Raw genomic sequence first — 16,189 nt, 5'->3', positions numbered from 1 at the left:
TGCAGATGGATGTATCCATTTGAGAGGTAATGAATGACTATTATTCATTAATCCTTATGTGTTTCATTTTAACATTATTCCATCTAAAAATAATGCTAATATGCAGGATTATTGGAAAATATAAGCGGACTGTCAAAAATAGATCTAGGATTGAACGATCGATTGTGAGGCATATGTGGTTAGAGAAACTTCTTATTTTTGTTCATATTATTTTGAACATGATGTGCCATGTTTGAGAAATAGACCTGATCGGCATGACGATGGAGGCCCCGATCCTTCGTATCCACCATTTTTTCATATTCAATTAACCAGGTAAAGGCGGTCCAAAACATAGTTCAAAATGACTTTTGAGTGAGATAGAACCAAAGTCAGCTACAACACATGTGCTTTTGAATTGCCCAGAGGTCCAACCTTACTATAAGTAAGTATACATTTATATTATTACCGACATATATTAAAGATTCATCATCGTTTTAAGTAATGACATTTCTTATTTTGTCGGACAATTGGTTTGTGGGTACATATGGGCAAGAGCTTGTTTATCCAAAGTTTTCAGAATGGTTTAAAGAATTTGTAAGTGTTACTTAATTTTTAATATGGTCTTATTAACAGTAAATTATAATAAGTTATATGTATTTAAATAATTCTAAATTATTTTACCCTTTATAGGTTCATAATCCAGTTAATGGCGTAAAGGACCAATTTTTACAAGATATAGCTTGGGGACCTGATCCTAGAGTCAGAAAGATGTCTAAGTATTGTATCAATGGGTACAGGTTTCATACAGAAGAATGGTCTAAGGGTAAGAAAATAAATAATAGTGGTGCGTGTGTGTGTGTGAAAGCCGATGGGGATATTGATTATTATGGTGTGCTTTAAGAGATCATAGAACTTGAGTATAAAGTGGGTTGGCCGAAGAAAAAATTGGTGCTATTTCGGTGTAAGTAGTATGATCCAACACCAAATAGAGGTACGAAAGTGCATCCACAATTCAAAATTGTTGAAATAAAGCACACGGGGAGGTATAGACTCTATGACCTATTTATTATTGCACAAAATGTGAAACAAGTGTATTATGTACCTTATCCTTTATGCAAGAATTAGTCTGCATGGCGGGTAGTGATAAAATCTAAGCCAGTGTGTAGAGTTGAAGTCGAGGATGCATTGGATGTAGCGTACCAAAATGATATTTCAAGTGTTGAAACAGTAGTGGATGATGAATTAGCAGATGAATTACAGGATAACAATGGCCTATACGAAGAATTCGATCCTTCGGTCCTAAGATCAATTTTAACTGAGCATGGTGAGGGAACATCAATGGAAAATGAGGACAAAGATTCAATTAATGAACATGAAACAAGCGAGGATGAAGAATTAAATGATGAAAATGAAACAAGCGATGAAGAATCATATGATGAAGAAAATGAAAATGAAACAAGTGATGAGGATTAAGCTATTTATGTATTTTATGACTAATTCAGTATTTATATATTATGATATGCTTCATCGTAATATGTAATAAAATTACTTTATATTATTAATGACATCTTTGTTTTTTATGTTTATATTGTTATATTTATTATGTATACTTTATGTTTATATTTGTTATGTTAAATTTTTTTACATGTAAATATTTTATATTCATTACACAGATGGATTCTCGCAATAAAGAAATAAAAAAATATAAGAAGAAAAAACACTATATGCCTAGATCAACTCAGCTTCCTCCACCTACACCAAATATGAGCCCTCTTCCTATGCCTCATCGTCCTTCCATGCCAGCTTCACAGTCATCTGACTTTTTTAAAGTCCCTCCCCCGTCTAGCTCGCTTCAGTATTACTCCATGCCTTCTCATGATGTCCCGGCTTCGACCACCATTAATTTTATACCCACGCCTCATTTTCCGGCTTCTTCCCCGCGTGATCCTGCTAGTCAGTTCGGTGGCTCACCACCGATTGCATCCCCGAGCCATCATAGTAGCCAGCATGGTGGTTCATCTTTTGTGCATCATACATCGCCCACTCAATTATCATCTCCAGCATTATCCACTCCAAGTATATCTAACTTGGATATTGGAGGATCTCACGCAACTGCATCCCCATCTACCAGTACTTCTACAATTACTGGTACCGCGAAACAGTGTACTGGAGGGACTATATAGTATGATCATCTTCATCAGCTGGTTATCGTTACCAATGGCGACGGGTGACTTTTCCTTCAATTTTCTTTTAAAAACATTCAATAAAATTCTGTATATAATGAATCTAATGATATTTCATGTGTTAAATTAAATGCAGGTTTTTGCCATCCTTTCAAGTCGCGCATATGGTGATGGAATCTATGAAGCCATTTTTTCATGAGCCGTGGAATTCCTGGAGACAGATACCGTACCAAATCAGAATGAATATGTGGCAACAATTTAAGGTAAGAATAAATTAATTTTTATTAATACTTATCCTCATTCGTCTAATATTATTTATTTAATTTTGTAGGTTAGGTGTGTATGGCAGCCAGCACTTGAAAATCTGATAAATGAGAACTTCGAGAAGAGAGCACAAAAGCGGATATCAGATTCACATCATGTTGTTAGGAAAGGTGGCAACAAGCCTGATTGGATACGTGAAGATGTCTGGAATCAGCTCTTGGCGAAGTGGAACACCCCTGAGTGGAAGAAGAAGAGTGAACAAGCAAAGTTAAACAGAGCTTCTACTAAGGGTGGATCATTGCATACTGGAGGTTCTATTAGTTTTGCAGCCCATCATTTGAGAATGGTAATTTCATTATAAAATATTCTAAGTTTTACAAGTATGCAAATTGAACATATATATATATATATATATATATATATATATATATATATATATATATATATATATATATATATATATCTCTAATTACTTATTAATTTTCAGAAAAAGGAACGTGGGGGAGATGTGACTTATGCTGAGGTCTTTGCGAAGACACACAAGAAGAAGAAGAAGAAGAAGAAGAAGAAGAAGAAGGACGGCACAAGAGAAAGATGGATAGAACTTCGTGCTTCAGAGACATTTGTATGATCTCAACACCAACGCTATATTATTTTTCCTACTTGGTTTATTTTATTTATATAACGTGTATTATTTTTATTTCAGGACAAGTATCATATTGGTCTTGATGCATGGCGACAAACTCAGCCTGAAGGAACTCAGCCGGCCCCCGAGGATATGACTGCAATTTGGACACAGGCGGCTGGTGGCACGAATAAAGGTATAAATTTTTGTAATTATCTATTTTGGTATTAATTTGAAAGTTGCTTGTTTATTTTCTTACTTCTTTTACTTTCTTTCTTTTATTTCTCGGGAAAATAATAAATAAAGGTCGAGTCTACAGGATTAGAGTACAGTCATCCTCTAGTCGTCCACCAATAGCATTATTTAGTGGGGCATCGGTTTCCCAAGAAGACATGAAAGCTATGAGTCAAAAAGTGGATTAAATATCGCAAGAATTTCAAGCAACTCAGGCTTTGGTCCAAAAATTAAAAAATAAAAAGCCAGAAAGGAGTTGCAATGGAGTACTCTGAGTCTGAGGAGGAGACTGATTTTGAATAGGATATTAGAATGTTTTAGAGTTGAATTTAGAGACAAGCTTGATAGTTGAATGAATTGTTATAAATGTTACTGTTCGTTTTGTAGTAAATATTGGATTTTGGATTGTTATATTAGATTTTAGGATTATTATATTAGGTTTTTGGTTAATTGTTAGGTGTTTGGTTGGCTGTTTTATTTGGCAGGTGGTGTAACTAGAAATACAGAAGGATTCTGCTTTAAAATGCCCATATTTGCAACTGCATCAGTCGCAAATTTCAGAATGAATTACCCAAATTTGCGACTGATTCAGTGACGAATTGTAAATTTCTAACAAAATTTAATTAAGATTTGCGACTGAATCAGTTGCACATGGAGAATTTCTAAAAATTTTAATTAATTAATAATTAAGATTTGCGACTGAATCAGTCGCAAATGCAGAATTTCTGAAATTTTAAATTAATTAATAATTCAATATTTACGACTGTTTCAGTCAGAATAATTATTTAAAAATTAATTTTATTTTTAAATTTTCCGACGGAATCGGTCGAAACTTTATATTTGTATTTGTTTTTTTATTTCTGGCCAGCGACTGAATCAGTTGCAAAATTAGCGACTGATTCGGTCACAAATTGCTTAAATTCAAATGTCCAGTATTATTCAATTTGAGACTAAACTCGTCACAAAATTTTGACTGATTCTGACGCAAATATATTGTGACCACGTATTTTCCGACTGACACTTTTCAGTCAGAAATCCGTCAAAAAAACATGACTTTCAACTGATTTTCGACTGATTTGACGGTCGCAAATTTGCTGCTTTTTAGTAGTGTAAGTTGAAAGAGTAGTTGCAGGAGTTGCTGGATAAGGGATTCATCGATCCTAGTGCATCTCCATGGGGTGCACCGGTTCTGTTTGTGAAGAAAAAAAATAATTCTTTGAGGATGTGTATTGATTACAGGCAGTTTGTTACAACCCAAATTCGCATACCTTAGATCACGCCGTAAGTTAGTCGACGTAAATCCAAGAAGAGATTATCTTTGAGATGATAAGAAGTTAATCCTATTGGTCTTAAATGATACAAGGGTGTATAAGAGTGGTTAACAAGTATTAGAAGTTAAACGAATCAAGAATGTTGTAACCCGTATTTTTTGGTAACACTAGAGGTGATTAATTGTCCCAAGAGGTCATGTTTTAATGTATTTGAATCATATAATATCCATATCATAAGTCTTGAAGTCAAGCGAGTTATGAAACAAAAGTCGATAAAAGTTGTCGCAACTTACGTTTATAATTTAACTTAAACTTTAGGTCAAATGTTACTACATTTTTCTCCCAATGTACTTGGAAGTATGGGGTGATCTACCTATCAAATTGAATATCTATGAGTCTAGTTTCCAACGCATTAAACCGTTTATCGATACGATCTCGGAATAGAGAGATATTTGTATTTTCGCGAGAGTGCGCCAAGCAGCTCTCTATGGGGCCTACATAGGCGGCTTAAGACATATGGATATATATAAGATACCTCAACCCCGTTTTAAGTCATTCTTTTTCAGTATATTCAGACCTTAGAACCCTAAAAATACTCTCTCAAGGTTCTCTCATGATCCAAGACCCAAACAAAGGGCAAATAACACAAATCAAATGTTGGGAATCCCGTGGCGCTAGTAAGTTTCTTGTTCTTCTTGTTGTTGCTGATTTTTGTGTTGTTCCAGCTCGTGTGGGAGGTTTTTTTAAGTGTTTTATGTTCTGTAAATACTCCTTCAAGTTTTTAATATCAACCCTAGGTGATTTCAAGTCTTCTAAAGTAATTCTAGTGCCGAAAAACCCGAATTAATTGCTAGTTTTGCTTCCTTGTTCTTGTGGCAGAATTGGAGGGATATTTCGAGGAAAATTAAGGTCAAATTGGAGTTGTTCTTTCTGTTTAAAGGTAAGGAACCTCTTACTCTATATATATTTAAGATTATCCCAGTTGCGGCTAAGTCGTTGAAGCTAGAACTTGTGAAATATATATCGAAAGGCTTGGTAGTAATGTTGTTGGTTGGTGGACTATTTTGGGAGGCTCAATATGATTATTAAGGATGTTGTTTGGGATGTTTGGTGATTGTATTGACTTGTGGGAAGTCATATAAATAGGGGAGGTGCTGTCCGTTTCATCGTAAAATAGGTTGCGGTCGATACATAATAGTTACGACGCTTAAACGATAATGATAGTGTCATTTCTCTTATTGTAGACTAAGGAGTCGTGACATTTGCATAGCTTGAGGTTGGGCAGTATATACAAGGTATGTGAGGCTATCCCCTTCATTCTTTTGCACGACTCCGATTGTACATAATGTAATGAACGAGCTCCCAAAGATACTCTACTCTTAGAAGCTAGCAGTACTTACATTGCTGCCCTTCTTATGAAACGATTGATATTGATGTTACTTCTCTTATTCTTATATTATCAATGTTGTTGGTAGTTCCTGATTCTTATAAGATTCTTGATGAAGAGTTAATCCTAATAACGTGTACGAAGGATACCGACCTTACGTCACTCCGAAAGGTTCAAAATATGATTCCAATGAGTCCAGCATGCATCATATATATGTATCTATTTTCCTCTACCGAGCCGCGCTATAGTCAGCCGGGTACGGCACCTATTGTGCAACCACTGATCAGTTAGGTTTTACCGAGCTCCACATGGCCGGGTACGATTCTACTGAGCCCTATTATGGCCGGGTACGTTTTATCGAGCCTATTATGGCTGGGTACGATATGATAATGGTGATGCCCACAAAGGCGTATGTTTTAAAGTTTATGTATATATATGTATAAATCATGTATTTCATGTCAGTAGCCCTCAGAGGTACCCAAATGTCATAGGTTGTATATTCTCTATCCCTGTTTACATTACTGTTCTTACTTATGCTTTCCTACCTTACATACTCAGTACTTTATTCGTACTGACGTCCTTTTTATTTGTGGACATTGCATGTCGTGCTGCAAGTCCTGATAGACGGGTAGACGCAGCTCCCCCACCACAGTAGGCTGTCCAGTTCAGCGGTTATTGGCGAGATCCCTTCTCCGGACTTGCCGTGGTCTTGGTATGCATTTTTTTTATAGACATTATGGGTATGTCGGGGCCCTGTTTCGGTAATGTTGTAGCACTTATGTTCCTTTAGAGGCTCATAGACAGGTGTCGACTCATGTATGGTTTGGAATGCCTTGTCGGCTGATTTTTGTTGTATAGTCTTTCATGGCAGCATGGTAGCTCGTACCTTATATATAGTTTCTTGACAGTCTTGTCGTCCCATGTTATGTATGTCCATGAAATTATCTTTCATTGTTGGATGTTCATGATCCATGTCTACCATTTATATTGATCTTGTCGGCCCTTAAAGATAATAAGGAAGGTTAGATAAAATATACGTTGGTGCTCGGCAAGTATGGCCCAGGTGCTAGTCATGACCCTCCAGTTGGGTCGTGACAAACTTGGTATCAGAGCAAGTCTGTCCTAGGGGTTGTCTATGAGCCGTGTCTAGTAGAGTTTTGATTTTGGATGTGTAGCGCGCCATATTTATAATCAGGAGGCTACGTGACATCTAGGGTTGTTACCTTCTTCCTGAATCTAGATCGTGCGTAAAGTTGTGTCGTAAGTGTTCATATCTAATATTCACCTCTAAGCATTCGACTAGGAAGCAAGCGATTAGTAAACGGCTTGATACAGCTGTGGGAGAGGGTAACATTCAGGTGCCTCCAGCCAGAGCAGGCCAAAGTGAGGCTCAGAATGAGATGTCGTCTCATACCTCTCCGTCTCCTCCAGAGGATATTAGGTGGCACCCAGTACATCCAGTTCCTCTGTCTGGCACTACAGACCACGATATGCGTAGTGCGGTGCAGTTGTTGACTAGCTTGGTAGCTGCTCAGGCTCAGAGGCAGAATACCGGTGCTGCTGATAAATCGGTTAGTGCGAGAGTTCATGATTTTATTAATCTAGACCCTCCATTGTTTACCGGATCAGACCCCAAGGACGACCCGCAAACATTTATTGATCAGGTTCATCGTACATTGCGGGTTATGCATGCTAGTGATACGGAGGCAGTAGAGTTGGCTTCTTATCGGTTATGGGATTTAGCGGTTTTCTGGTATGATAGTTGGGAGAGATCTAGGGGTCCGAACGCTCCTCCAACCATGTGGAAGGAATTTTCTGAGGCCTTTCTTCGTCACTACTTGCCAGTTGAGATACGACAAGCTAGAGCTGATAAGTTCTTGAACCTTCAACAGGGTAATATGAGTGTGCGAGAATATAGTATACAGTTTGATTCTTTAGCAAGGTATGCTCCCCATATGGTGGCCGAGATGAGTGATATGGTGCACCTGTTCGTGAACGGGTTGGGACCACATCTGATAAATGAGTGCACAATAGCCTCCTTGGTAGAGGGCATGGATATTTCCCGTATTCAGGCTTATGCCCAGACCCTAGAGGATCGTAAGCGCCAGCAAAGGGCAGATAGGGAGCAGGATAGGGGCCAGCATAAGAGGGCGAGATTTGCAGGGTATTTTGATGAGTTCAGAGGCAGTATCAAGCCCCAGTCTTCGAGGAGTTCGGCGCCACCTGTAGCTAGTGCTCCTACACAGTTTCAGAGGCCTCGGTATGATCGATTTACCTATTCTGGTTCAGGTCAGAGTTCGAGGGCATCAGGCTCACAATTTCATATAGATACTAGTCAGACGATACCCCCAACACCTCGTTGTGATCAGTGTGGCAAGGCCCACTTTGGACTATGTCGTCGAGGTTCCGATGCGTGCTATTCTTGCGGACAACCTGGCCATATGATGCGGGATTGTCCTAACAGAGGAGGTTATGGTATGGCTCAGCCGACTGGATCTGTGTATGGTTCTTCTTCATCAGTTCGACCTCCAACACAAGGTTTTCAACAGTCGACAGGTCGTGGTAGAGGTAGAGGTTCAGTGCTGAGTTCGAGTGGTGCTCAAAATCGAACCTATGCTCTAGTAGGTCGACAAGATCTCGAGTCATCTCCGGATGTTATTACAGGTATATTGTCTGTGTTTTCTTATGATGTATATGCGCTAATTGATCCGGGATCTACCTTATCATATGTTACACCCTTTGTGGCTAATAAGTTTGGCATTGAACCTGAATTGATAAGTAAACCACTTGCGGTATCCACTCCGATAGGAGATTCTATGATTGCTGGAAGGGTATATAGAGGTTGCACTGTGATGATTTGTAGTCGTCAAACCTCGGCAAATTTATTTGAGTTAGAAATGGTTGATTTCGATGTGATAATGGGAATAGACGGGTTGGCCTCATGCTATGCAAATGTTGACTATCGTATGAAGATGGTTAGGTTTCAGTTTCCTGGTGAACCCGCCATTGAATGGAAGGGGAACATTGCTACGCTGAAAGGTAGGTTTATTTCCTATCTTAAGGCAAGGAAGATGATCTCAAAAGCTTACATTTATCATCTTGTTCACGTTAGGGATGCGGAGGCGAAGCCGCCGACTCTACAATCAATCCCCGTGGTCAATGAATTTCCAGATGTTTTCCCAAATGAACTCCCAGGCCTTCCTCCTGAAAGGGAGATTGAGTTTAGCATTGATGCATTGCCTGACACTCAACTGATCTCTATCCCTCCATATAGGATAGCCCCGGCAGAGTTGCGAGAGTTGAAGATGCAGTTGAAGGACTTGATGGATAAGGGTTTCATTAGGCCCAGCACTTCACCTTGGGGTGCGCCAGTCTTGTTTGTGCGGAAGAAAGATGGGTCGTTAAGGATGTGTATCGATTATCGACAGTTGAATAAGTTTACAATAAAGAACAAGTATCCACTTCTAAGGATTGATGACCTGTTTGACCAACTCCAGGGTGCCAAGTATTTCTCCAAGATTGACTTGCGTTCAGGGTATCATCAGGTGAGGGTTAAGGAGAAGGATATTCCAAAGATGACCTTCCGGACAAGATATGGGCACTTTGAGTTCTTGGTGATGTCGTTCGGGCTAACAAATTCCCCAGCAGGTTTTATGGATCTCATGAATAGTGTATCCAGGCCCTATCTTGATGTGTTCGTGATCGTATTCATTGATGACATTCTGGTGTATTCTCGTTCGGAGGTGGAACATGCGGGCCACTTGCGGATAGTATTACAGACCCTTCAGGATCATAAGTTATATGCTAAGCTCCCTAAATGTAAATTCTGGCTGAACTCAGTAGCATTCCTTGGCCATGTGATATCTGATGAGGGTATTAGTGTCGACACTCAGAAGATCGATGCAATGAAGAATTGGCCGAGACCTACAACACCGTCAGAAGTCCGCATCTTCCTAGGGCTAGTAGGATATTATAGGCGGTTTGTAGAAGGGTTTTCCTCTATATCAGAACCATTGACTAAGTTAACACAGAAAGCTACCAAGTTCCAGTGGTCTGATGCTTGTGAACATAGTTTTCAGGAGCTAAAGAATCGATTGACATCCGCGCCAGTGCTCACTCTCCCAGAAGGAACAGAAGGTTATGTGGTATATTGTGATGCCTCAGGTATAGGTTTGGGGTGCGTATTGATGCAACGTGGGAAGGTGATTGCTTATGCATCAAGACAATTGAAGAAGCATGAAAAGAATTACCCGACTCATGATTTGGAATTGGCTGCAGTAATATATGCTTTGAAGATATGGCGGCACTACTTATACGGCGTCCATGTTGACATCTACACAGATCACAAGAGTTTACAATACATCTTCAAGCAGAAGGAGTTGAATTTGAGGCAGCGTAGGTGGCTTGAATTACTGAAAGACTACGATGTCGAGATATTGTACCATCCCGGTAAAGCTAATGTTGTGGCAGACGCTCTCAGCCGTAAGTCAATGGGAAGCTTAATACATATTGAGGCAGGTAGACAAGGGTTGACCAAAGAGCTTCACCAGCTGGCCAATATGAGAATCAGATTGTTGGACTCTGATGACGGAGGTGTTACTGTACAGAATACAGCAGAATCATCTTTGGTAGCCGAGGTAAAAGCACGGCAATATGAAGATCATACCTTAGTAAGATTGAGAGAGGGAATTCAGCAGTGTAAGATTACAGCTTTTAAGATCGGAGGAGATGGGACACTGAGATACCAGGGCCGATTATGTGTGCCTAGTGTGGCAGGGTTGCGAGAGAAGATTATGATTGAGATTCACCAGTCCCGATATTCTATCCATCCCGGCTCGACAAATATGTATCATGACGTTAAGGAGCAGTATTGGTGGGATAACATGAAGAAGTCTATTGCAGAATTTGTAGCCCAGTGTCCTAATTGTCAACAAGTAAAGATCGAGCATCAGAAACCCAGTGGATTGATTCAGAATATAGAGATTCTGACCTGGAAATGGGAGGTGATTAATATGGACTTCATTATTGGATTACCTCGCTCTTATCATAAGTTTGACTCTATCTGGGTGATAGTTGATCGACTTACAAAATCTGCCCATTTTCTGCCAGTTAAGACAACTTAACGGCTGAAGATTATGCGAAGTTGTATATCAAGGAGATTGTTAGGCTTCATGGTGTGCCGGTATCTATTATATCAGACCGAGGAGCTCAATTTATGGCTAATTTTTGGAGGTCTTTTCAGAAGGGTTTAGGCACACAAGTAAATCTTAGCACTGCATTCCATCCGCAGACTGACAGACAGGCTGAACGTCCCATTCAGACGCTTGAAGATATGCTACGAGCATGTGTTATAGATTTCAAGGGGAATTGGGATGACCATCTGGCACTTATAGAATTTGCCTACAATAATAGCTACCATTCCAGTATTAAAATGGCCCCGTATGAGGCACTATACGGGAGGAGATGTAGATCACCAGTTGGATGGTTCGAAGTCGATGAGACAGAATTATATGGGCCAGATTTGATTCACCAAGCAATTGAGAAGGTGAAAGTGATACAAGAGCGACTAAGGACGGCACAAAGCAGGCAAAAGTCTTATTCCGATATCCGACGTCGTGATCTGGAATTTGAGGTTGGTGATTGGGTTTTCCTGAAGATCTAGCCGATAAAGGGTGTTATGCATTTTGGGAAGAAGGGTAAGTTGAGTCCGCGGTATATTGGGCCGTACAAAATTCTTCGACGAATTGGACAGGTTGCTTATGAGTTAGAATTGCCATCCGAATTGGAATTTGTCCACCCGGTATTCCATGTATCTATGTTGAGGAAATGTATTGGAGACCCTTATCTGGTCGTCCCTATCAAAGATGTACAAGTTACAGAGGATCTATCATATGATGAAGTGCCAGTGGCTATATTAGATCGACAAGTCCGCAAGCTGAGAACAAAGGATGTAGCTTCCGTCAAAGTATAATGGAGGAACAAGAATATAGAAGAAATGACATGGGAAGCTGAAGAGGAGATGAAGTCTAAATACCCTTACCTATTCCAGAGTGAAGATAACGAGGATGCCGGGGGAAAGAAGGACGCATTATAAGGTGAAACGGCTCTATGAGGTAAACAATAGCTTGTGAATACTCTTTTTTAATACAAAATGGTGATATGCAGATAATGTACATATCCATAATGCTTTGTATAGTCTTGTAAGGCCATAGGTTGGGTTTAACTGCTTGAAAGTTTGGCTAGTGTCCATTTTATAGGGGAAACTCAGCTGGAAATTTTTGTCGGAATCCACGATGAGTTAGACACCCCATAAACCCTTACATTCGAGGACGAATGTTCCTAAGGGGGAGAGGGTGTTACAACCCAAATTCACATACCTTAGATCACGCCGTAAGTTAGACGACATAAATCCAAGAAGAGATTATCTTTGAGATGATAAGAAGTTAATCCTATTGGTCTTAAACGATACAAGGGTGTATAAGAGTGGTTAACAAGTATTAGAAGTTAAACGAATCAAGGATGTTGTAACCCGTATTTTCGGGTAACACTAGAGGTGATTAATTGTCCCAAGAGGTCATGTTTTAATGTATTTGAATCATATAATATCCTTATCATAAGTCTTGAAGTCAAGCGAGTTATGAAACAAAAGTCGATAAAAGTTGTCGCAACTTACGTTTATAATTTTACTTAAACTTTAGGTCAAATGTCACTACATTTTTATCCCAATGTACTTGGAAGTATGGGGTGATCTACCTATCAAATTGAATATCTATGAGTCTAATTTCCAACGCATTAAACCATTCATCGATACGATCTCGTAATAGAGAGATATTCATATTTTTACGAGAGTGCGCCAAGCAGCTCTCTATGGGGCCCACATAGGCGGTTTAAGACATATGGATATATATAAGATACCTCAACCCCGTTTTAAGTCATTCTTTTTCAGTATATTCAGACCTTATAACCCTAAAAACAGTCTCTCAAGGTTCTCTCATGATCCAAGACCCAAACAAAGGGCAAACAACACAAATCAAATGTCGGGAATCCCGCGGCGCTAGTAAGTTTCTTGTTCCTCTTGTTGTTGCTGATTTTTGTGTTGTTCCAGCTCGTGTGGGAGGTTGTTTTAAGTGCTTTATGTTCTGTAAATACACCTTCAAGTTTTTAATATCAACCCTAGGTGATTTCAAGTCTTCTAAAGTAATTCTAGTGCCGAAAAACTCGAATTAATTGCTAGTTTCGCTTCCTTGTTCTTGTGGCAGAATTGAAGGGATATTTCGTGGAAAATTAAGGTCAAATTGGAGTTGTTATTTCTTTTTAAAGGTAAGGAACCTCTTACTCTATATATATTTAAGATTATCCAAGTTGCGGCTAAGTCGTTGAAGCTAGAACTTGTGAAATATATATCGAAAGGCTTGGTAGTAATGTTGTTGGTTGGTGGACTGTTTTGGGAGGCTCAATATGATTATTAATGATGTTGTTTGGGGTGTTTGGTGATTGTATTGACTTGTGGGAAGTCATATAAATAGGGGAGGTGCTGTCCGTTTCATCGTAAAATAGGTTGCGGTCGATACATAATAGTTACGACGCTTAAACGATAATGATAGTGTCATTTCTCTTATTGTAGACTAAGGAGTCGTGACATTTGCATAGCTTGAGGTTGGGCAGTATATACAAGGTATGTGAGGCTATCCCCTTCATTCTTTTGCACGACTCCGATTATATATAATGTAATGAACGAGCTCCCAAAGATACTCTACTCTTAGAAGCTGGCAGTACTTACATTGTTGCCATTCTTATGAAACAATTGATATTGATGTTACTTCTCTTATTCTTATATTATCAATGTTGTTGGTAGTTCCTGATTCTTATAAGATTCTTGATGAAGAGTTAATCCTAATAACGTGTATGAAGGATACCGACCTTACGTCACTCCGAAAGGTTCAAAATATGATTCCAATGAGTCCAGCATGCATCATATATATATGTATCTATTTTCCTCTACCGAGCCACGCTCTAGTCGGCCGGGTACGGCACCTATTGTGCAACCACTGATCATTTAGGTTTTACCGAGCTCCATGTGGCCGGGTACGATTCTACCGAGCCCTATGATGGCCGGGTACGTTTTACCGAGCCTATTACGGCCTGGTACGATATGATGATGGTGATGCCCACAAAGGCGTATGTTTTAAAAGTTTATGTATATATATGTATGTATCATGTATTTCATGTCAGTAGCCCTCATAGGTACCCAGATGTCACAGGTTGTATATTCTTTATCCCTGTTTACATTACTGTTCTTACTTATGCTTTCCTTCCTTACATACTCAGTACTTTATTCGTACTGACATCCTTTTTATTTGTGGACATTGCATGTCGTGCTGCAGGTCCTGATAGATGGGTAGACGCAGCTCCCCTACCACAGTAGGCTGTCCAGTTCAGCGGTTATTGGCGAGATCTCTTCTCCGTACTTGCTGTGGTCTTGGTATGCATTTTTGTTATAGACATTATGGGTATGTCGCGGCCCTGTTCCGGCAATGTTGTAGCACTTATGTTCCTTTAGAGGCTCATAGACAGGTGTTGACTCATGTATGGTTTGGAATGCCTTGTCGGCTGATTTTTGTTGTATAGTCTTTCATGGAAGCATGGTAGCTCATACCTTATATATAGTTTCTTGACAGTCTTGTCGTCCCATGTTATGTATGTCCATGACATTATCTTTCATTGTTGGATGTTCATGATCCATGTCTACCATTTATATTGATCTAGTCGGCCCTTAAAGATAATAAGGAAGGTTAGATAAAATGTACGTTGGTGCTCGGCAAGTATGGCCCGGGTGCTAGTCATGACCCTCCAGTTGGGTCGTGACACAGTTGAACAAGGTCACTATCAAGAACAAGTATCCATTGCCTCATATTGATGATTTGTTTGATCAACTTCAGGGTGTCAGGGTGTTCTCGAAAATTGATTTGATATCGGGTTATCAGTTTAAGATTAGGACTTCTGACATTCTTAAGACAACTTTTAGTACTCGTTATAAATATGAGTTCTTCGTGATGTCTTTTGGTTTGACTAATGCTCTAGCAGCTTCTTGCATTTTATGAACAATGTGTTTCAGCCATACTTGGATTCCCTTGTCATTGTGTTCTTGATGACATTTTGGTATATTCCCGTAGTGGAGAGAAGCATGGGAAACATAGGGTTATGCTTTAGATTCTGAGGGAGAAGAATTTGTATGCTAAGTTCTCCAAGTGAGAGTTTTGGTTAGATTCAGTGGCATTCATAGGCCATATGGTGCCTAGTGATGGTATCAAGGTCGATCGGAAGAAGATTGAGGCGGTTCAGGATTGGCCTAGACCTTCTATTGCTGCAAAGATCAGGAGTTTCTTGGGTTTGGCAGCCTACTGCCATCGCTTCGTAGAGGAAGTTTTATTTATTGCAGCTCCGTTGACCAAGTTAACTCAGAAGGGTGCTCCATTTATATGGTCTGATGAGTGTGAGGAGAGCTTTCAAAAACTCAAGATTGCTTTCAGTATAGCTTCAGATTTGGTATTTCCCTCAGAATCGGGGATGTATATTGTTTATTGTGATGCTTCGTGCATTGGCCTTTATTGTGTATTGATGTAGGAGGGTAGGGCGATTGCGTATTCATCACGCCAGTTGAAGCTCCATGAGAAGAGTTATCCGGTTCATAATCTAGAGTTATAAGTTATTGTGCTTACGCTCGAGATTTGGAGGCATTACTTATATGGTGTGTCATGTGAGATTTATACTGATCATAGGAGTCTTCAACATCTGTTCAAGTAGAAGGATTTGTATTTGAGGCAGAAGAGGTGGTTGGTATTATTGAAGTATTATGATATCACTATCTTGTATCATCCGGGTAAGGCAAATATGGTAGCGGATGCTTTGAGTAGGAAGGCGGAGCGTATGGGGAGTTTGGCATTTATTTCAGCTATGGAGAGACCTTTGGCTATAGATGTTTAGGCTTTGGCTAATAGATTTGTGAGATTGGATATTTCTGAGCCTAGTAGAGTTCTTGCTTGTGTTATCACACAGTCATCCTTATTTGAGCCATTAAGTCTCGTCGGTATGATGATCCCCATTTGCTTGTCCTTAAGGACATAATGTTGCGAGGTGGTGCTAAGGAGGTGGTCATTGAAGATGATGGTACGTTACAACTCCAGGGTCGAATTGTGTTTCTAATATGGATGGTTTGAGGGGGTTGATTCTGGAGAAGGCTCATAGT

The sequence above is a fragment of the Nicotiana tomentosiformis genome, chromosome 6 (genome assembly GCF_000390325.3).
Source record: "Nicotiana tomentosiformis chromosome 6, ASM39032v3, whole genome shotgun sequence".
Lineage (NCBI taxonomy): Eukaryota > Viridiplantae > Streptophyta > Magnoliopsida > Solanales > Solanaceae > Nicotiana > Nicotiana tomentosiformis.
The sequence above is the reverse complement of the archived record's forward strand: the minus strand, read 5'-3'. Positions refer to the sequence as shown.